We start from the raw sequence: 21,314 nt of genomic DNA on the forward strand, positions 1-21,314 counted from the left end.
GCTCACAAAGTCAAGATTGGGGCCAAGCTCTACAACGCGCCTTGGGGCAGGAGATGGGAAACACGGGGGAGGGGACTGGGAAGGAGGCAGGGACAGGGAAGAAGTGGCTATTGCCAGAGCAGGAACAGCCCTTCTGATCCTCCTGGCTGTCTATGCTGCACGCTGAGCCCAGGCTGTGCCTTAGTTTCGAGGCAAAACCTCCATTCTGTCCACACTCACATCTGTCTGACTCAGGTCAGCAAGTAAACAGGAGCTGAGACCCTGCTGAGGGCCTGGCATGGCCCCGGGGGTGTTATTTTCACAGCTGAATTTCCCGTGGTGATAAATTCCGGGGCGGGGCAGACTCACTTCCCTCCCCTCAGTGTCTTCGCACTCTTGGCTTTTGTTTTTTGGAAGGTGTAGTGGGGTGGAGGCGCCACTCCGGCTAGCAAGGGGTTAAAGCAAGCTGGAGAGTGCCTGCCCAGAGCCCTGGCCAATCAGAGAGAGGCATGGAAGGAGCCAATCAAAGGGAAGCTTGTTGAGGCAGCCTTGTATATAAAGAGCTGCCCAGCAAAGAGAGACAGTTGGGGCTCTACTAGCAAGGGGATAGGATCAGCTCCCAGTGAAGAAGAGGCATCTTTGAGAATTGCCTTTGTGGGGGAGGGATAGCTCAGTGGTTTGCGCATTGGCCTGCTAAACCCAGGGTTGTGAGTTCAATCCTTGAGGGGGCTATTTAGGGATCTGGGGCAAATCTGTCAGGGATGGTACATGATCCTGCCATGAGGGCAGGGGACTGGACTTGATGACCCCTCAAGGTCCCTTCCAGCACTTGGAGATGGTAGATCTCCATATTATGTATATTGATAGAGCAGTGCCAGGTAGGCTGAGGGGAGCTAGAGAGAGTGTGAGGCTGTGGCCTGGACACAAGGGCCAACAAGGTGCAAGGATCACAGGGAAAGTGGGAAAGTGGCCCAGGGAACAGGATACAGTTAAGGCAGAACAAAGCTGCTGCCAAAGGGTTTCTGGGCCACAGTAGTGGGCAGGCCTGGGACCCTCCCTTCCACTGCACCTTGCCACCAAGAACTGTGGGCTACACAGACTGTGGCTTGTCCTAAGACAGAGGGGCTACATTTTGGGGCTGCAGTCGGCCACAGTGGCAAGTGAGACTGAGAACTGCTGATACTCCCAGAAGGGGGCAAGAGACCACTGTGGCGGGCAATGTCCCAAGGAGGGCGCTGTGGTCTGGGAGCAAGTCCAGAGTGCCATTGTGGAGCGAGGACACGTGAGACATTGCCCAGAAGGGGGTGCCCTGCTGTGGGGAGAACTTGTTCCCTGGAAGGACCAGCAGGAGGCGCCGAAGACACTGAGGGGAGAGAAGTGAGTTTGCCCCATGACAGAAGGCTTGGCGGGGAGGGAGGTCTTGGGGGGAGGGAGGTCTCAGGTTAGTTTTTGCTCTCCCCCCCCAAACCGTTGTGTGGCCCAGACCTGAGGGGAAATCCAGCTCCTGGGTTCACAGCTATTGCATGAGACATATATGGCAATAAATATATGGTTCATTTGGCTTTTTAGGGGCTAGAAGAAGAAATACGGGAGTTTAGTGAAACATGCTTTCGAACAGTCGGTACCCATCACCCTGCTCCTCTCCAAACAAAATGAGGTGGTAAGCACTACCATTGCAAAAACAATTAACCTATGGGTAGCCAGTCCAGAAGCAGTAAGCCTCCATCCTGTAGATCAGCAGTTATTTGCTTTTATTTACAACTAGTAACCACCATTGTGTTGCTTGGTAATCCGCCTTAAAAAAAACAAAAAAACAAGCAAAAAGAAGGGTTGAAACTAAAAAGACAGGAGTGAAAACGCAGGCTTGGCATGCACAATGCAAGCAGAAGTAAGGGAGAGGTCAGGAAACAGGTTCACAGCAGACAAAGCAGACACTCACAGGAGTCCTGGTTAGTCACGCGTAGTTAGTGGCTAAAGAACAGTGAAGAAGACTGATATGCACTCACCACACAGCTTTGCTTACTAGCGCCCTGGGTAGCTCGTGGCCAGTTCGTGATCGATGCAGGGATTGGTTGCAAACGTTAGCGCACCAATCAGAAAGTGCGTGAGACGATGCATTAAGCAGTAGCGATTCCGGGCAAGTGTGTATATAAGCTGATTCATGGTTGTATATGTTGGATGTGCGATATGCCCTTGTCGTCCCCCCCCGCCTGCCTCCCCCGCACACTTAAACCCAATCAAAGTGTAGGCTGCTCCTGTGCCAATAAAGAAACTTCAGCGGTGAGTTGGGAGGCGCGCTGATTTCTTGGAAGTGGAATGGACGTGGTCTAGAACTACCCCAATCACCGCTAGAGGGCACAGGTCGGAGCCTGAGTCCCGTGGTGACTGGGGTCCCAGCTTTACTGGGAGGGGGGCAAAGGGGTATGTCCCAGGCCCCCATTTCAAAGGGGTCCCCAATTGAGTGGCATTGTAATCTGGTGTATGGCATCACCACGCCATTCAGGTTCGGCACTCTGATCCCTGTGTGCCCCATCTAGAGGGGGTGTGGGGAGCCGGGCTCAGCCATTCCCCTCCCCTGGGTGTTTGTGCAGCCTTGGGGTTTTTTGGAAGAGGGAGGGCCTCGTTTTCAGGTTTTACAACAGGCCCCTGTAAACCTCTGCATGGCTCTGACCCCAGGGGAAATTCACCCCTGACAGTCTCCTAGGCGCCTTCAGAGAGAAACAGCTGTAGGACAATTCATTGGTTAATAATGGCTCGGGCCCGCCCCTCTGACATGCTCGCCAACAGCAGCAAGGTCTTGGTGTAACAGTGGGTGCCAAGCTATCGGGACTGACTTGTTGCCTCCTCCCATCTTCCTCTAGGCTGTGGGGAGGCCTCTGGAGCGGGGCCCAGTGCTGATTCTGCTGATCCGAATTGGGCCCTGTCACGGGCTGTGCTCTGTGAGAGGGGAAACCCAGGGCCCAGCTCTGGTGACTGGGGAGATGTGCAGGATCCCCTGGTGTTTTCTGGAGGGGGTGTGTGGGTATGCACCCTCCTCCTGTTCCATCTCCCGCTAATCCCGGTTTTAATGTCCCAGGGGCCATGGGGAGATTGCAGTAACCCTCTCGGCAAAGTGTAAATTACTTTGGGACATCCCAGGGTTAATACACGGGTCTTGGTTAGAGGGGAATAAAACAAACAAAAGGAAGTTTTTCTTCACTCAGCGCACAGTCAACCTGTGGAACTCCTTGCCACAGGATGTGATGAAGATGATGACTTTAACAGGATTCAAAAAAGAGCTAAATAGATTCTTGGAGGTTAGGTCCATCAATGGCTATTAGCCAGGATGGGTAGGAATGGTGTCCCTAGCCTCTGTTTGTCTGGAAATGGGTGACAGGGGAGGGATTACGTGAGAATTACCCGTTGTGTTCCCTCCCCCTGGGGCATCTGGCATTGGCCACTGTGGGCAGACAAGACACTGGGCTGGATGGACCGTTGGTCTGACCCAGTGTGGCCGTTCTTATGTTCTGGACTGGCTCCACTGCAGTCCGAGGCGTTTACACCTGTGTCACTGAGCTCAGAGTTTGGCTGCTGGAACACACAAGGTGCTGCGCGCAGCCTAGTTCTGTGGCACGCTGGCACCTCGCCCTTTATGGAGAGCGGCGAGAGGGGTGGCGTTCACTTGAGCTTCCTCAGCCGTCTGGGGTCCCAAACCTCTTAGCCCGGGCCGGCAGTGTGAGTGGGGGGCTTGGGATTTCTAGACAGTATTATTAAACCGGTGCCCCCAGACAAACACGTGCTTCCTCCTCCCCGTCCATATAAAGCAGAGCCTGCAGCGGCCCGGGGGGACAGACGAGGCTGCAGAGGATACCAACCTGTCCAACCTGCCTCACGGCCGCAGAGCATCAATTCCTTGCAGAGACCCCTCCACCCCCACCGTCTCCCTCATGCAGAATGTGCCACACAGGCGCATTCGGCTTTTGAATTCAGCCCCTGCCGAAGGGGACCGCAGCGAGCGCTGGGTATCGACATTGGATTAGCCAGTCCTCAGCACCACCTGGATCGCAGCATCCCCGCCCAGCCCTTAGAGCTGCCCTGAGCAGGCATGTGGTGCTCTGGCAGAGAATTAAATGATCCTGGTTCCAGTCCCTTTTGAATCACTGGGGCCTGAGGCAACTGCCCTCTGTGCCCTCTTCTCCCCTCCCCTCCACTCCCCTCGTCAGCTGGCCTGCCTGGCATGACTTGTCCAAAGTGACAGTGAAGTAAGGAACTGAGCCCAGCTCTGCAGAGGTCACAGCGCATCCCTAACCACTAGGCCGGCCTTCCTCGCAGTGTGGCGAGCTGCATTCCGAAGTGGAGTCCATCCTGTGCACTGAGCGAGGCTGGGTCTTACCGAACAAATAGCATGTGACTGCACCATTCAGATTTGCCTCATAAGGCAGACGTATGAGACAGCTGCACCCCCCTTTCACTCATTCCCGAACTTCGGAGGCCTGGGTCGGCAATTTTAATCATGTTAAATTTATGCATGGATGGGGGGGGGGGAGCTCTCTCTTTCTCTGTCTCTCACAGACACACACACACACACACACACTCTCTCTCTCTCTCTCTCTCTCTCTCTCAAAGCATTATTGGAGCCGTCTGGCTAGAAGCTGCTTTGTAAATATTGGCCCCGTTTGAGCAATTCTAACTTTTCCAGTCATTTTCAGCACAGCTTGCAGAGAAAGGCGACGGCTTCCAAACTAATTTCCGAAGCAGCTGCATGCACTGGAGGTTTGGCTTGACTTAAAGAGCGCAAAAAGCAAGATTTGGGGCAATAGCTTAGCCAAATGCGCCAGGCTTGAACGGTGCAGTGGGGCATGAGACAGATGTGCCGTGGGAACAGATGCCGCCTGGAACAGCCCGGCTGATTTCCTTAGGGTTCCAGCTGTGCTGTGCCACGAGGTAACAATGTCAGGCTTTGAAAGACAGGAAGGAGCTGCATTACCTCAGGCTGGTTTGGAAGAGCAGCGAGCGGCTCCAAACTTGGCCCCTCGCTTCGCCTTCCAGCGCTTTCCATCCTTGGCGGTGGAATCCTGTGCCATCTTCTCTTTCGGAACCCTGCCACCGACTGTCAAGGGCTGAGTTCGGATTGGGAAGCCAAGGGTTTCAACGTGAAGGTTGGTGGAGCGCCAACGGGGCAGGGAGCTGGTGTCTGGGGCGGAATGACTGGCCGTTACCATCTGATTCCTCTTTGGGGGCCCCTTTATCAAGTGGGTTGGTGGTTCTCAGTCCAGGGTCCTACCCACCGCCACGACGGGGCCCCTGAGTGGCAGTGGGAGAAGCAGAGAGCTCTGCAGGAGGCGGACCCCAGAAACCACATCTCCAGATGAGAGAGGGTCTGGCCCGGAGGCTGCCTGCGTTGTACCTGTTTGAGGGGCATCGGGGAACGCCAATCCCCACTAGCCGCTGCCTTTGCCTTGATTAAAAAGAAAAACAGAGAAAAGATCTAAGCCCCGTGCTTCCAGCCCAGACTCCCGCTCACCCAGGGGCGAGTATGGGACCCGGGTAGGTCTGCAGCCTCCCGCCAGACCGGAACATTTAGGCTCCCTGGGGCCAGCTGCAGACGCTCCTTACAGACAGGCAGGTGCTAGCAGTGAGAAACGGGGAGGAAGGCAGCGAGTTGCTCGTCTCTGCTCAGCCTTGCGGCAGTCTCTGGGAGAAGGCCCACGCTGGTGTCACGGAGGCCAGGGGCCGGGACAGGCCTGCAGGGGATAAAGGCCCATGTAGTTGCACCGACCCACGTCCATCTCCCTGTGAGGAGAACAGCCTGTGCCGTGGATACGCACAAGCAGAGTGTGTATGAGGGAGGGGAAGCCTGACATGCCCCCTCCCTGCACTTTGGTTTGGCCGTCTTTTCAGGAGCAGCGGTGCGGAGGGGCCCTCCTGGGGCAGGCAGTCCTGGGTTTGCTGCCAGCCGAGCAGGGTCCAGGCGCCAAAGTCATCTTTGCAGCCCGGCAATTAGCAGCTGGGTTCTGTGCATCTCCCGGGTCGATTGACTCCTCTCCCCCTGTCGCCGCCAGGCTGGCTGCTTGGCATCCGTTCGCGGTGGCCTCCCCAGGGCTGCAGCCTGGCAGAATTGGGGGCAGGCTCGGGAAGGGAATGTAGGCAGCGCAATGAGGCCGAGGTGCCTTCTCTCTCCTGGAGCTTAGGGCTGCTGGTCGGGGTGGAGGAGACAGGCAGCCAGCACTGCAAACGTTTCCATTCTCCGTCACTGGAAGTGGGGCTCTGAGGCAGGCACCCGGCGGGAGAGAAAGGAGCCGTTTGCTGCTGCTTCTAGAAACACCGAGGTCCCTCCGCTGCCTCCGGCCAGAGGCTGCTCACCAAACATAGCGCCTCCCCACCACACAGCGCCCTCCCGCCCTTTCACCTCCTCGGTTTCCACAGGCTCCTGGCCAGTGGCATGAAGGGCTCGGGGCTTGTCCCACGCAAGGCCGGAGAGTCTCAGGGACTCTGGGGAGGGAGTCTGAGTCCTCCCCAACGTGTTCCTTTGGCCCAGAGCCTGAGCAGGACCTGCTGTTGCATCCCCCCTCGGCTGACACTGATGCCCTGTTGAAAAAGCTACCAGAGGAGAAGCTGTTCTGGATTTGGTTTTAACAAATAGGGAGGAACTAGTTGAGAACTTGAAAGTGGAAGACAGTATAGGGGACAGTGATCACGAAATAATAGAGTTCATGATCTTAAGGAAAGGTAGAAGGGAGACCAGCACAATTGAGGTAATGGATTTCAGGAAGGCAGATTTTGATAAGCTCAGAGAACTTGTAGGTAAGGTCCCATGGGAAGCAAGACTGAAGGGAAAAACAACTGAGGAGAGTTGGAAGTATTTCAAAGGGACGTTGTTAAGGGCCCAAAAGCAAACAATTCCGCTGTGTGGGAAAGATAGAAAATATGGCAAAAGACCAGCTTGGCTTAACAAGGAGATCTTGCATGATCTCAAAATAAAAAAGGAGTCATATAAAAAATGGAAACTAGGACAACTAACAAAGGATGAATATAGGCAAGCAACACGGGAATGCAGGGGCAAGATTAGAAAGGCAAAGGCACAAAATGAGATCAAACTAGCTACAGGCATAAAGGGAAACAAGAAGACTTTTTATAAATACATTAAAAGCAAGAGGAAGACCAAGGACAGGGTAGGCCCACTGCTTAGTGAGGAGGGAGAAGCAGTAACAGGAAACTTGGAAATGGCAGAGATGCTCAATGACTTCTTTGTTTCGGTCTTCACCGAGAAGTCTGGAGGTGTGCCTAATGTAGTGAATACAAGCAGAGAGAGGGTAAGTTTAGAAGATAGGATACACAAAGAACAAGTTAAAAATCACTTAGGAAAGTTAGATGTCAGCAAGTCACCAGGTCCTGATGAAATGCATCCCAGGATACTCAAGGAGTTGATAGAGGAGGTATCTGAGCCTTTAGCTATGATTTTTGAAAAATCATGGCAGACAGGGGAGATTCCAGAAGACTGGAAAAGGGCAAATATTGTGCCCATCTATAAAAAGGGGAATAAGAACAACCCAGGAAACTACAGACCGGTCAGTTTAACGTCTGTCCCAGGGAAGATAATGGAGCAGGTAATTAAGGAAATCATATGCAAACACTTGGAAGGTAATAAAGTGATAGGGAATAGCCAGCATGGGTTTGTGAAGAACAAGTCATGCCAAACTAATCTGATAGCTTTCTTTGATAGGATAACGAGCCTTGTGGATAAGGGAGAAGCGGTGGATGTCATATACCTAGACTTTAGTAAGGCATTTGATACGGTCTCGCATGATATTCTTATTGATAAACTAGGCAAATATAACTTAGATAGGGCCACGATAAGGTGGGTGCATAATTGGCTGGATAACCGTAGTCAGAGAGTTGTTGTTAACGGTGCTAAATCCTGCTGGAAAGGGATAACAAGTGGAGTTCCGCAAAGGTCTGTTTTGGGACCCGTACTGTTCAAAATCTTCATCAATGATGTAGATATTGGGATAGAGAGTACGCTTATTAAATTTGCAGATGACACCAAACTGGGTGGGGTTGCAACTTCTTTGGAGGATAGGGACATAATTCAAAATGACCTTAGCAAGTTAGAGAAATGGTCAGAGGTAAACAGGATGAGGTTTAATAAAGAGAAATGCAAAGTGCTCCACTTAGGAAGGAACAATCAGTTCCATACATACAAGATGGGAAGCGACCGTCTAGGAAGGAGCATGGCGGAAAGGGATCTAGGGGTCATAGTGGACCACAAGTTGAATATGAGTCAACAGTGTGATGCTGTTGCAAAAAAAGCAAATATGATTCTAGGTTGTATCAACAGGTGTGTTGTAAGCAAAACTCGTGAAGTCATTCTGCCGCTCTACTCTGCACTAGTTAGGCCTCAGCTGGAGTACTGTGTCCAGTTCTGGGCGCCACATTTCAAGAAAGATGTGGAGAAATTGGAAAGGGTACAGAGAAGAGCGACAAGAATGATTAAAGGTTTAGAGAACATGACCTATGAAGCTAGGCTTCATGAACTGGGCTTGTTTAGTTTGGAAAAAAGAAGATTAAGGGGGGACATGATAGCGGTTTTCAAATATCTAAAAGGGTGTCACAAGGAGGAAGGAGAAAATTTGTTCCTCTTGGTTTCTGAGGACAGGACAAGAGTAATGGGCTTAAAGTACAGCAGGGGAGGTTTAGATTGGACATTAGGAAAAAATTCCTAACTGTCAGGGTGGTCAAATATTGGAATAAATTGCCAAGGGAGGTGGTGGAATCTCCCTCTCTGGAGATATTTAAGAACAGGTTAGATAGACATCTGTCAGGGATGGTGTAGACGGAGCTTAGTCCTGCCTTGAGGGCGGGGGGCTGGACTCGATGACCTCTTGAGGTCCCTTCCAGTCCTATGATTCTATGATTGAAATAATCTGAAGGGCTGTGCCTGTGCTGGCATTCACGGGGTTCATACCCCGCTGAGGGAGAGCGGCTCCTTGCTGTGACCTATCCAGTCTGAGCAGGCCCAGACCTGAGGGGGAGTTGCACGAAACCACCAGGGAACAGCCAGAGGCTGCAGGAAGTGGGGTTGGTGATCTGGGATGTGTGGCCCTATTCCCGCCAGGTCTCATGTAACATCCCTGGTGGTGCTCATGGGCACTGAGCAGTCCCAAACCCAGGTCCTGATGTAACGCCAGCCGACCCCGGTCATCTGTGGGCAGAACGGAACCAGGGACCTCTGGAGCTTAGTGCATGAGCCTCTAACCCAGCGCAAAAAGCCGGCTGGCTCTCTGCTCAGGCCGTGGAACAAATTCATTCCTCCTCTCCGTGTGTGGTCTGGGTGCCACACCCAGCAGATGTGAGTGGCTCCTTGTGGCTGTTACAGATCCCTGCGCTTTGTCAGGCGGTTAACCCCAGTGAGGTGGCTAAATCAATCCGTAGAGGAGAGTCGATCAGAGCACACTGCCCTGCAATTGTTACAGCTGAGAGGGAGCCGTCTGTGCTGTTGGGAGGTGACAGGCTGAAGCCATCGGTGTGTGTGGCAGGGAAAGTGCCCTGCGATGAAATGAGCTAGGTCAATGTGGGAGATGTATTTGATTACCAGTGGGAAGATCAAAACAAGGGAGCTCCTGCAACTTCAGGAATGCCTGGTGGTCCCTGTCCATTTGATAACAGGGTAGAGATCGGAGCGTCTGGCTGGTGGGGTGGGGAGTTCTGCTTCTCCTCTTTGGGGAAGGGTGAATGCACTTGGCGTATTGATCCACGTGTCTTGGCTCTCCTCTGTCCCGGGCCTTTTGTTGCCCCAGTCTGTTCTTGGCCACCTTCACATGTCGAAAATGCCGCTGGATCTTGCAGAGAACTGGGTCTTTCCTGCTCCCATGCTTGCTGCGTCCCGGCCCCTGCAGAACAGAATCCAGGTCTGCGTTGTGCCAGGGCGTTCTGCTTATTTTCTGCAAGCCGGCGCGCCGAGCCTGAAACAGAGCCCCTAGCAGAATCATAGCAACACTGCATGCTGCTGACCTCGGTGTTCTCCGGGCAAGACTCCGAGGGCGGGGTGTGCTTGGGAGGGGTGGCGGCAGCAGTGGGAACAGCATGTGCAGCATCCCAGCCACATCTCCTGTGGCCAGATGGTGTCCCGATTCCACCCAGCTGGAGCGGGCATTCACAGGAGCTGGGTGGATGGTCAGTGAAGCGTCCTTTCTGTGTGTCTGCTTATTTCTCTCCTCCACCACCCCCACTCCCCACCTCCCGGCCGTGAAAGCGGAGGGCAGAAGTCTCACTTTTCCCTGGGAGAAGGATGTTTTCATCCCAATGCTGATTATATTTGCATGGCCGTTTCTCTGGCCAGCGCTTTCCGTTCCTGGAGACCACTGCAAAGGAGTCTGGGTATAAATAGCTTGGCGTGGTGCTGTGTGCGCGGTAATGCGGTGAGACAGGGACGGGCAGAATTCACAGCTCGGGAACAGCTAATCAACGCTGGCCCAGCGTGGACAGATCAGCTTTATGCAGGCTGAAACCAGGGAGATCATGCAGCAAATCTCTGTGATCTTCCCCCTGTGGAGGTGCTGGGGAAATACAGCTGTAATCTGGAGTGTAACTCTTTACATCAGCAGGGCTTCAGCTTTGCTGATGGCTGAGAGCAGCCCTGGCAACTTCCCTCCAGGCCAAGTGAGATCCTTCATTTAGCCTATGTGATCGTGTCTTCCTCTAGTGGCAGATTCCACTTAGAGCTGGTTGGGAAAACGTATTTTTTTCTTGCCAAAAGCTTTTGAGAACAGCTGGAAAGATGCTGCTTTTGTCTAAAAGTGGCTTTAAATCTGTTCCTCTGAAATCTGAAATGCAAAAGTTTTGTTTTGTTGGTTTTTGACAACCAAAATATCAACTGAAATTCAAATATTTGGTGTTAAAAGCATTTGTTTGGGTTTGGGCTAAAATGGTTTGGGTTTAGGATCTTTTTTGTTGTTGTTTTTAACAAAAATCCAGAAAATCCCATCAAAATGGGGAACTTCCCACAGAAATTTCCACTTTGTACAGGAAAAAAAAGGGTTATTCCAGACTCCGTGCCTGCTGCAGGCTGCTGCATAGGTGCAGCGAGAGGCGTTTCAGTCGCTTTCGCTCAAATGGCAGAGGCTTGTGCTTTTGGCTCTAAGGGTCCCAGATATAATCCCTACCATGTGTGAGCATCCCTGGTTCATTGCACAAGAGCTGCCGCTACGTAATGTGGAGCAGATTGTAGCTATTCTGCATTTATCACCATGCTCTTATCCACGGGACCAAACAAAGCAGAAAGGTCTGGTGACCAGCTGGCCTAGTGGTCAGCTCGTGGTCTTTGCCGTTTCTGCTGGTCTAGCTGTCCCAGAAGGAGTCCTCGCTGCCCTCAGAGCTTGGTCACACAAAAAGCAGTGGAAGGGGCGAGGCCGGGTTCCCCAGGCATTTCACTGGCTCCCGACCCAAAGATCTAGGGGTGTCTCAAAGTGTCCAGCCCGGTTACCAAGTGACTCTGCATTGTTACCCTCTTGGGTCGCTTCCTACCAGCCTGCAGCCACCTCGGTTTGCGGTGCTGTCTCTGCCTAAGCGGACTCGCCTCGTGTGTCCGGTTCAGTCAGTCACATTCTCTCAGGCTTTCCCTTCCCAGAGCACGGCTCTCAGCATCTGCCTCTCTGTGCCTGTGACACAGGCATTAGGCTTGTCCCTCCACTGAACCCCCGGGGGCAGAGCCTTAGCGGGTGTAAATTGGGGTAGCCCCATTGAAGTCAGTGAAGGAATTCCATTGCACACAGTTTGATGGATGCGATGGTGAACCAGGCACACTGGCATTGGAGATTTGACCTTTTCCGGATAATTTGACCTCACTGTGCTCCGCCGCTTCTCACTCCGCTTTGCCATCTCCTCCCGGGGACTCCGGTCTGAGGTCATCCCAGCTGTGACCCCAGGCAGGCAGTGTCTGCTTGGGCACCTCTCATCCCTCTGCCCCTCCTGGCCCAGCAGGAAACCTCCTTGTCCCACCAGCGCTGAGCATGCCTTGCCCCGGCGGCGCTAGGTCAAACTCTTCACAGAAGGGGTCTGTGATCGGTGACTTGCCAGACTGGCCATTGTGAGCCTTGATTTTCCCCATCTGTGCGGGCTTTGATTTTTCTCCCTGTACTCAAATGCCCTTCAGACAGCCCTCTCCACCACCAGCATCTTGGCGAGATTTCAGGTGCATCTCCCCAGGTGTTGCATCTAAGTGGCTTTGCACCAGGATGTGTTGTATGAGCCTCTGGCCGGCTGACAGCATGCGGAGAAGATGACCTCTCCAGTCAGGTGCTAGGCCACAAGACACGTGGGGTTCAAATGCCAACCTGTGTCTAGAAACTGGAAGGTGGCTTGTGGTGCAGTAAGAGGGAGAAGATACGGGCTGGGCGGTGGGAGGGGATACAATCCAAGGAGAATTGTGGGACGGTATTGGAGGGCTATCCTCACTGCAAAACTGGTGAATTTCCAGCCCGAATTAAAGCAGAACCAGCTTCAAGCTTATAGAATCGCAGAACCCTAGAACTGGAAGGGCCCTCGCGAGGTCATCGAGTCCAGTCCCCTGCCCTCACGGCAGGACCAAGCACCAACTAGCCCATCCCTGACAGGTGTCTGTCCAACCTGCTCTTAAGTATCGCCAATGATGGAGATTCCACAACCTCCCTAGGCAATTTATTCCAGTTTGTCATCACCCTGACAGGAAGTTTTTCCTAATGTTCAACCTCAACCTCCCTTGCTGCAGTTTAAGCCCATTGCTTCTTGTCCTATCGTCAGAGGCCAAGGAGAACAATTTTTCTCCCCTCCTTTTTGCAACACCCTTTGAAAGTACTTGAAAACTGCTAACATGTTCCCTCTGTCTTCTCTTTTCTCCAGTTCTTTCAGTCTTCCCTCATAGCTCCTGTTTTCTAGACTTTTAATCATTTTTGTGGCTCTTCTCTGGACCTTCTCCATTTTCTCCTCATACTCCAGTTGAGGCCTAATCAGCACAGGTTAGAGTGGAAGGATGACTTCTTATGTCTTGCTCACAACACTCTTGTTCATGCCTCCCAGAACTATGTTTACTTTTTTGGCAATAGTGTTGCACTGACTCTCATTTATCTTGTGGTCCACTATGGCTCCTAGATCCCTTTCTGCAAGGCTCCCAGACAGTCACCTCCCATTCTGTGTATGTGAAACGGATTGTTCCTCCCTAAGTGGAGCACTTTGCATTTGTCCTTATTGAATTTCATCCTGTTTACCTCAGACTATTTCTCCAGTTTGTCCAGATCATTTTGAATTACGATCCTATCCTCCAAAGCACTTGCAACCCCTCCCAGCTTGGTATCATCTGTAAACTCTACCCTCAGCTGTACCAGCTAACATGGATTTAAAGCACCACCAAACCTGGGTCAGAAAATTTTTTGTGTGGCTGTTTGTAGGCGGTGGGAGCAGCTCCTCTGTTAGCGCCCAGACTAACTCTGAAGTGAAGATATGCCCTAACATGTCCCCCATGCTAGGGATGCTCTAAAGACAGCAAAGATCATTACCGGAATGGGAGCAGAAGGCAATTGGTCAGGTAGTTTAAGTTAGGAGTGAACCATTGGTTAAAGGGATATAGAATGGTCTTTCCTGTCTCCTGAAATGACTCTCCGACTGTGGGTACAACAAGCAGCGTGGCCAAGACGAGAGAGATTTACATCCCGCCAAGAAGAGAAAGTCCAGCTCATGTCTCCAATAACATCCCTCCTCGTCGGCTCCAGAACGGGTCCAGCTGCTCCAGTGCATCACTGGGACAAGGCCAAAGAGAAACCGTGTCAAACGGGAGATGGAAAGAGGAGAAAATCAGCAGATAAAACCCCTCCTCCCCTCCTCCTGGCTCTTTCCGATCGAGGCGAACGTTAAACGAATCCAAGAAAAGGAACACGTGGAATATTAAGGCATCCCTCAAAATAGTGAGGGCGGCAGCAGCAGCTTCTTTTGCCCAAAGCCTTTGAGTCACCCGCTAAATGGGCCATTTATGTCTTTGACTTAAAAAAAAAAAAAAAAAAAGCTGCAGTAAATTAGAGGGGTGAAGCTCACAAAGAAGAGGCCGAGAAAGAGGGCACCTGGATTTTATGCATTCCTGAAAATGTGCTTCATCTGTAGCACTTGGTGCAGTCGTCTTCCTTTGGCTGGAGGCAGACGAGGCTTGTAGGACAATAAATACAGCGGCGGGGGGGAGGGGGGGAGCTATTTATAAGTGGCCAGGGCCCTATTCAGTGTTTTCTTTCTTGTTTGGAAGATGGCAACAACCTTCCACTGCGAGCTGCTGCCCCGTTGGGCTTCTACCACCTCAGGATTGCTAGGGTAGCTCTTCAGCCATCAGGCGTCCAGGGACAAATGGTCCCGTTTTTATGTTGCGTTTCTATGCTATTCAAGTTCTTATTCCGCCTCAATGCTGTCTTCTCTCAGCACCTTCCAGCAGGGTATCAAGCAGTGGGAGGAGCATGTCTGTCCCATAGTTCATTCATCCTCTCCCCTGAAGGGTGTCGTGTGGAGTTTTGGCAGGGTTCTACCTGCCGCTCTGTGGGTAACTCGGAGACGGTTGGTTTAGCAGCATGCCTGGCACTGGGAGGGGAAGATGGGAAAGCTGGTGCCAGTTCTTAGTGGCTGGGGACGTTGGGACTGGTCTCTCAGGATGCTCAGTCGAGCTTCACCATAGTGGCGGGATGAGCAGCCGCATTCTGGAGTAGCTGGAGTTTCCTGCGGCTGAGGTGTGTGGCTTAACGCTGTTGTAAGTCAGGACAGGAGGTGATGAACATGTATAACCTAGACCAAGAAGGGACAGAGCCAACTGGAGATGGTAGAAAGCGTTATTTGCCGTAGGATGTAAGCACAGCAGTAAGCACGGGGCTTTCCCATATGCTTACCGGTTAACTGGCCCTTTTCCGTTAACTCCAGTGGTGGCCAGCCAAGCCAAGCCAAAGGAGCTCTGGCTGTGGGGGGCAGTGGGTGGGGCAATGGGACCCCACAACAGTGGCAGGTCCAGCGAGAGGCCCTAGGTTAAAATGGTTAACTGCTTAATCATGATCGTTTAGCCAGTTAACCATTTTAATATCCCTAATTCATGGACACTGGGCTTGCCCTTGGTGCCGGATTTACACACAAGCTAAGTGTGCTACCGTTTAGGGCCTCAGATTTATGAGGGGCCTCTCAATACAAAAAAAGACTAGTTTTTAGTGGCATCCTCGTTAGGCACTGGTGTATAGGCAAATGTAATGTCTGTTTTCGATAGTATTAATTATTTAATTAGCCACCAATATTTCAATATTATTAATATTGCTCTATTATCAGTATTCCTCAATATTATTTCTATTTTCATTGTCATGTGTTAGAATAATCCACTTTTGGGAGGTAATGCTATGCGAACTCTTAAAATTGACACCGGTGAGGGCTCAGTATGTCTTAATCCGGCGCTGCCAAAACTTCTGTGCATCCAATCTGAAAACAGGCTCTTGTTAGAGACTGGGTGCTCTAGACTCTGGAATTGAGGAAGTGGGCTGTGGTTCCAGAGAAACTCCCGATTCGCCTTGTAACTTAATGGAGACAGCTGTTAAGGCAAGTCAACGTCATTGATGAATCCAGTGTATCTGTTCCCAGTTCAGCACCGTCGCTTCCCCCCACAGACTAAAAGTCTTCCTAGTAGCAGAACTGTTCACAATTTTACTACTGTGATATCTTTCAGGAGGGGAGGAGGAGTGGGAGGAAATGGTTGCACAGGGTTGGATGCTAGATGGAGCTGGGCCTAGCCCGCAAGTTTGAAATGGTTTGAATAAATGAACCATGTTGCATAAAATGTATCATTGCCCTCTTATTACTGTTATAATTTATATTTATATTCCTGTCGCACACAGAGGGCCCTGATCCCCATTGTGCTTGGTGCTGGAAGATACAGTCCTCTCCCCTTCCCCCCCCCCCCAATGTTTACAATCTAAATAAACTACCCAGGGGAAGGAAGTATTATCTCCATTTTAAAGCTGGGTAATGACTGCCCTAGGACACAGCAGGTCTGTGGAAAGCTAGGAATTGAACTTCAGCATTCTCCCGAGTTCTGTACTACTCTAACCTTAAAACTATCCATCCTCCTGAAACAGGAAGTGACTTGAATGAGCTTAAAATAATTCAGGTTTTGCATTTGCCACAAATTTGGGACAAGGACTGGTGAGAATAGTGTTGATCCCATTAATTTTGCATCCACTGAAGTTATCCTGGCAGCTACCCCAGAATTAGAGCTAGAGCTATGGTCCACAACCTTTTTATCTTCTGCCCCTCTTGAATCTGCCCTAGTCAGGATCAGGGCCATGGCTCTGGGAGAGGGGAACACAGCTAGTGGGAAGAGAGGGGAGGCTGGGGCCACAGTTGGGGACTGAGAGGGTGGCAGGTGTGGAGCCTTGGCTGCCAGTCTCAGCCCCCGGCCTGGCTGGAGACGTGGGGCCAGCAGCAGCAAATTGGAGCTGAGCCCCGGGGCACAGGGAGCCACATTCCAGATCCCAGGTGTGAGACTAGCAGGAGGAAGCTGATTCGCAGGTGTGGGGCTAGCAGCTGGAGACTTGGGCCAGGAGCAGATCACAAACAGAAGAGCCCCCCCCAATGTTCCTTAGAGCCCCCCCAAAGGGGACATGCCCCATAGATTGGGGACCTCTGATCTAGAGTGATGATTATTGAAGTAAATCTCATTTCTGTATTACAATTTGTAGGTCTGGTTTCAAAACTGTCTAGAATGGGGCATTGCCATGCACATAAAATAGATTAGCCAAAGATAATCAACATTGTGGGGTGGTGTATGATAGTTTTAGCCATATTTCTTAGTTATGTGGGATTAGTACAGTCTATGGATACTGTGTGCTGGGTGTGACACTCATGGGCTATGTCTAGACTGGCCACTTTTTTGGCCGCTTGAATTTCCGCAAAAGCACTGACAATCTCATGTAAGATTCAGTGTTTTTGCGGAAATACTGTGCTGCTCCTGTTGGGGCAAAAGTCTTTTTCCGAAAAATTTTTGTGCAAAAGGGCCAGTACAGACAGCAGAGATTTGTTTTCCGCAAAAATCCCCGATGGCGAAAATGGCGATCGGGGCTTTTTTGCGGAAAAGCACGTCTAGATTGGCCACGGACACTTTTCCACAAAAAGTGCTTTTGCGGAAAAGCGTCCAGCCAATCTAGACACGCTTTCCCGAAAATGCTTTTAACGGAAAACTTTTCCATTAAAAGCATTTCCGGAAAATCATGCCAGTCTAGACGTAGCCATGATGTTTCTAACACTAGCTCAATTTTACTCCCGAGGGAACTCTGCACCAAAAAATTACAAATTCTGCACGTGGTGTTTTAAATTCTTCAAAATGTTGCATGTTTCATGTGTGAAAAATAACACAGCCAGTTTAAATTATTTGGAGACATTTCAAAATACTGTCAGCAACCGTTTCTGTAACAATACAGCAACAAACATTCCCCCCCAGGAATAGAGAGTTAAAGAAACCCCCATGACAATCCCAGTTTCTTTACTCCCTTCTCCCCAGTGTCCAGCAAGGGAGCCATAAGCCCACACCCCCTAGCCTCCAGAGCCCAGCCTCAGCACCTCCCACCCTCCAGCCCAGATATCCACAGCTTTTCCTTCCCCCAGATTCCATCCATGGGGCACTCCAAGCCCAGACACCCATTATTACCCTTCCCCCCACCCTGGAGCCCACGGATCCAGAGGGATAAACAGTCAAATGCTGGGTCCTATGCTTGTATAGCATTTCCTGCATTCTACCTCCATCCTTCAGGGTGTGCCAGGAACTGCAGAGGCTGGGAACCATCAGCTCTTTCTGCCATCTCCCTGGCAACCTCTTCTGTTTGTAAGCTGGAGAGCTGGACTCTGCTGGATCCAGCAGCCCCTGATAGCAGCCAGCAGCTCTGCCGTGCCAATTCTGCACGGGAAAAAGGAAATTCAGTACAGAACATTAATGCTGCATGGCATAGTGGTGCAAAATTCCACCAGGAGATCCCCAATCCACCTTCGTTATGTCTGGGCCCAGGTGTTTGTTCGAAGCATGGGTGGTGCAGAATTATATTTTTGATCCAAAATATTCCACCGCGTTGTGTGTCATGTTTACGATGGATTGACCAATTTGATTAAGGCAGTGGGGTCTAATGGTTAGAACAGTACACTGCCTCTCAGGAAACAGGGCTTCATAGCTACATTCTGCCACTCACCTTACTCGCATCGTGGGATGATCATCCAAATATTGCAGCTAAATTGCAGATAAGCTATGGAAAATGGCGGGAAAGTAATAATGTGGTAATAAAGTCCATTATTATTTTTCTGAAATTTTCCTCTGCCGGCCATCTGTGGCTGAGAGCAGAGGCTCCTGCTGTTGGTAGTCTTGGACTCAGAGCGCCCACTTGGGGCTGATAGTGGGGGCACCTGAGAGCAGCACTTGGTGCTAAGAGCAACGGGGTGCTGCTTTCTGCTCCAGGCAGTGGGGGTTCCCTCTCTCAAAATTGCAAAGATCCCCAATTTTTGCAATGCCTCAAATTAAGTAGGACCTTACTCCTGAGGTAAATCACTTAACCTCTTTTCCTCACTTTCTCTGTCTTTAAAATGGGGACAATATTTATCTTTATAAAGAAAGCTCTTTCTCCTCCTCTAATTAAAATTACTACACAAGTGCTACGTATTGCTATCACTCTTAAGCAATTCAGTAAGCTGGAAGTAGCATCTCTGGGTTTTGTTCAGTTACTTTAATGTTTTCTTAAACATTTGGACAGGGAAGGAACTTGCCGGACTTTTATTTATTGGCTGTTTACGGCCTTTGTCTAACCCAATGATTTCATGTTCTCTGGCTTTGAACTACAGATTTGTGTATGACCTGTGTATACTTCAATAAACAGACAGATTGACTGAGCATGGAGATGGTTCGGGCATGAAGGGGGCTGAAGAAATCCCATGATCCACTAGCAAAGCAAACCTGTATTCCTTTTATATGCTGTGCAGCGTACCGCAAATTAATGCAGCTTCAACACCTGCAGCATTCCAGAGTACGGGAGATTACGCAATAGGTGCTGGAAAATGAGGTCATCCTTATATGCAAAGAGCATCCCCTTCTGTAGCCGACTGCACATCCTTTGTGACTTCATTATATTTTTAGTTTTCTTAAAGCAAAATTTAGTAAGTTCAGAAAGAAAACAGCAAACATCTCAACATATGATCTACCTTCTGTCTGATGCAGATTTAGCTTCCCTGAGTCACTGTAGTCTGCCTCCAGCCAGTTTCCACGCTGCACCCAAAGTGCACTCCTTTTCTTTAAAGGCTGTGCAAACATTATCGCTATAAAAGTAACTCCATGGTTTCAACACGCTCCCCAAAGCTGCAGGGTTATAGAGATTTCTCTGTTGACAGCAGGAACCATCTGCTTTTAGAATAAACAGCCGGGGACCTACAGTAATTTTAGCTTTTAATAGCAACAGCAGCATAACCCACAAGTATCAACAATCCATTCAGCCTTTTGCAGATTCGCCAGGGGAGGCAGATGGTTCTAGTTTGTGGAAATTCTGAACTCGGCACAACTGCAGGGATGTTAAAAAACACACAGTATTTACACAAGAGAGAGCTGTTAATATAGCCATAAAAAGGTGGCTGAATGCCACAGTGAGTGCAGTTGTTGCTCGTAAAGGTGTGAGGCGCTCCTAGGAGTGATGAAGGCTGACTCTGTGCAAGTTGTCTCCGCATTTTTGAGACTGTATTTTAATGTTGGCCTGCAGAATATCGACCTATTCCAGTCCTTTCTCTTTCCCCAGCTGCGCTGCCTGACTCTCAGCATCAGTTCCAGGTCCCACACAATTCTACCAATGCCCTTCAACCCCTGCTGTTCCAGTCTTGTGTTTCCACCCAGCTTTGTCAGTCCACTTCAATTCTGACATGTAGGACTCCCCCTGCTTTTCCAGCCCTGGGTACCTCCTAGATTCTACCATAAGGTTTTATTCTGCTGTTCATCACCACAGTATCTGAGGGTACGTCTAGACTACATGGCTCTGTCGACGGAGCCATGTAGATTTGTTCGTTCGGCAAAGGGAAATAAAGCCGCGATTTAAATAATCGCAGCTTCATTTAAATTTAAATGGCTGCCCCGCTCTGCCGATCAGCTGTTTGTTGGCAGATCGGGGCAGTCTGGATGCTCCCGTCGACATGAAAGCCCTTTATTGACCTCCCCGGTAAACCTCATCCTACGAGGCATAACGGGGAGGTCAGTAAAGGGCTTTCAGGTCGGCATGGGAGCATCCAGACTAGCATGCTGAGCTGACAAACAGCTAATCAGCTGTTTGTTGGCTCAGTGCGGCAGCCATTTACATTTAAATGAAGCTGCGATTGTTTAAATCGCGGCTTCATTTCCCTCTGCTGATCAGCGTAATCTACATGGCTCCATCGACGGAGCCATGTATTTTAGACACACCCTGAGTGCCTTCCATGTAAAATCAATTGTTGGTTTGTTTTAGATGATTTGTTTTGTTGGGGGGAGGGGTTGAGAGTCTCATTTTTTCATGGCAAAGAGGCTTTAGCAGCATTTCCTGGGTCAGACACTCGATTTACCTAATTTCCCTCCGGAAGTTCATTCCATTGCTTGGTCCCCTGGACTGAAAATGCTTGTTAAGTGTGACTATTTTGCATTCATTTTTATATGGTTATTCCACCCATATATTGTGGGAGCGTCATAGTTCTTGCGCAAGAAGCACTGATTTCACACATTAGATGTCAGTGTTCTTGTGCAAGAACTCCCCGCCAGTGTAGACAGGCAGCATATTTTTGTGCAAAAGCAGCCGCTTTGGCGCAAGATCGTGCCAATGTAGACACAGCCCTGAGATCCGGTGTAAATGAACTAAGGGTCCCTTCCTTTCACTAAGCGGTTCTGTGGCACTTTAGGGCACATCTACACAGCAGGGCTAAAGTCAAATTAAGCTACGCAACTTCAGCTACGTCAGTTGCATAGCTTAAGTCTAAATAGCTTAATTTGGCTTTTGGGGCTGTCTGTGCAGCAGAAATCAAAGGAAAAACACTCTTCCTTTGACTTTCCTTACTCCTTGTCCTCCAGCTCAACATTATTTCAGAATAAAGGATTGTAGTGTAGACATGCACTATGTTATTTTGGAATAATGTCAGTTACTCTGAAATAATGCTGCAGTGTAGAAATACTAACAGATTTATTAGGTCATGACCTTTTGTAAGTAAAACCCACTTCATCAGATTTATAGCTGGTAAACTAATTGTGTAATTAAAAGCTGTTTTTGCAAAACCGAGAAAACTGTGTAGGTAGTTTGTAGATTTCAACCAGTAAGCCCCAAAAGCAAGGAGTTAGGCAG

Source organism: Pelodiscus sinensis, chromosome 10 (genome assembly GCF_052426305.1).
Source record: "Pelodiscus sinensis isolate ZL-2025 chromosome 10, ASM5242630v1, whole genome shotgun sequence".
Classification (NCBI taxonomy): Eukaryota; Metazoa; Chordata; order Testudines; family Trionychidae; genus Pelodiscus; species Pelodiscus sinensis.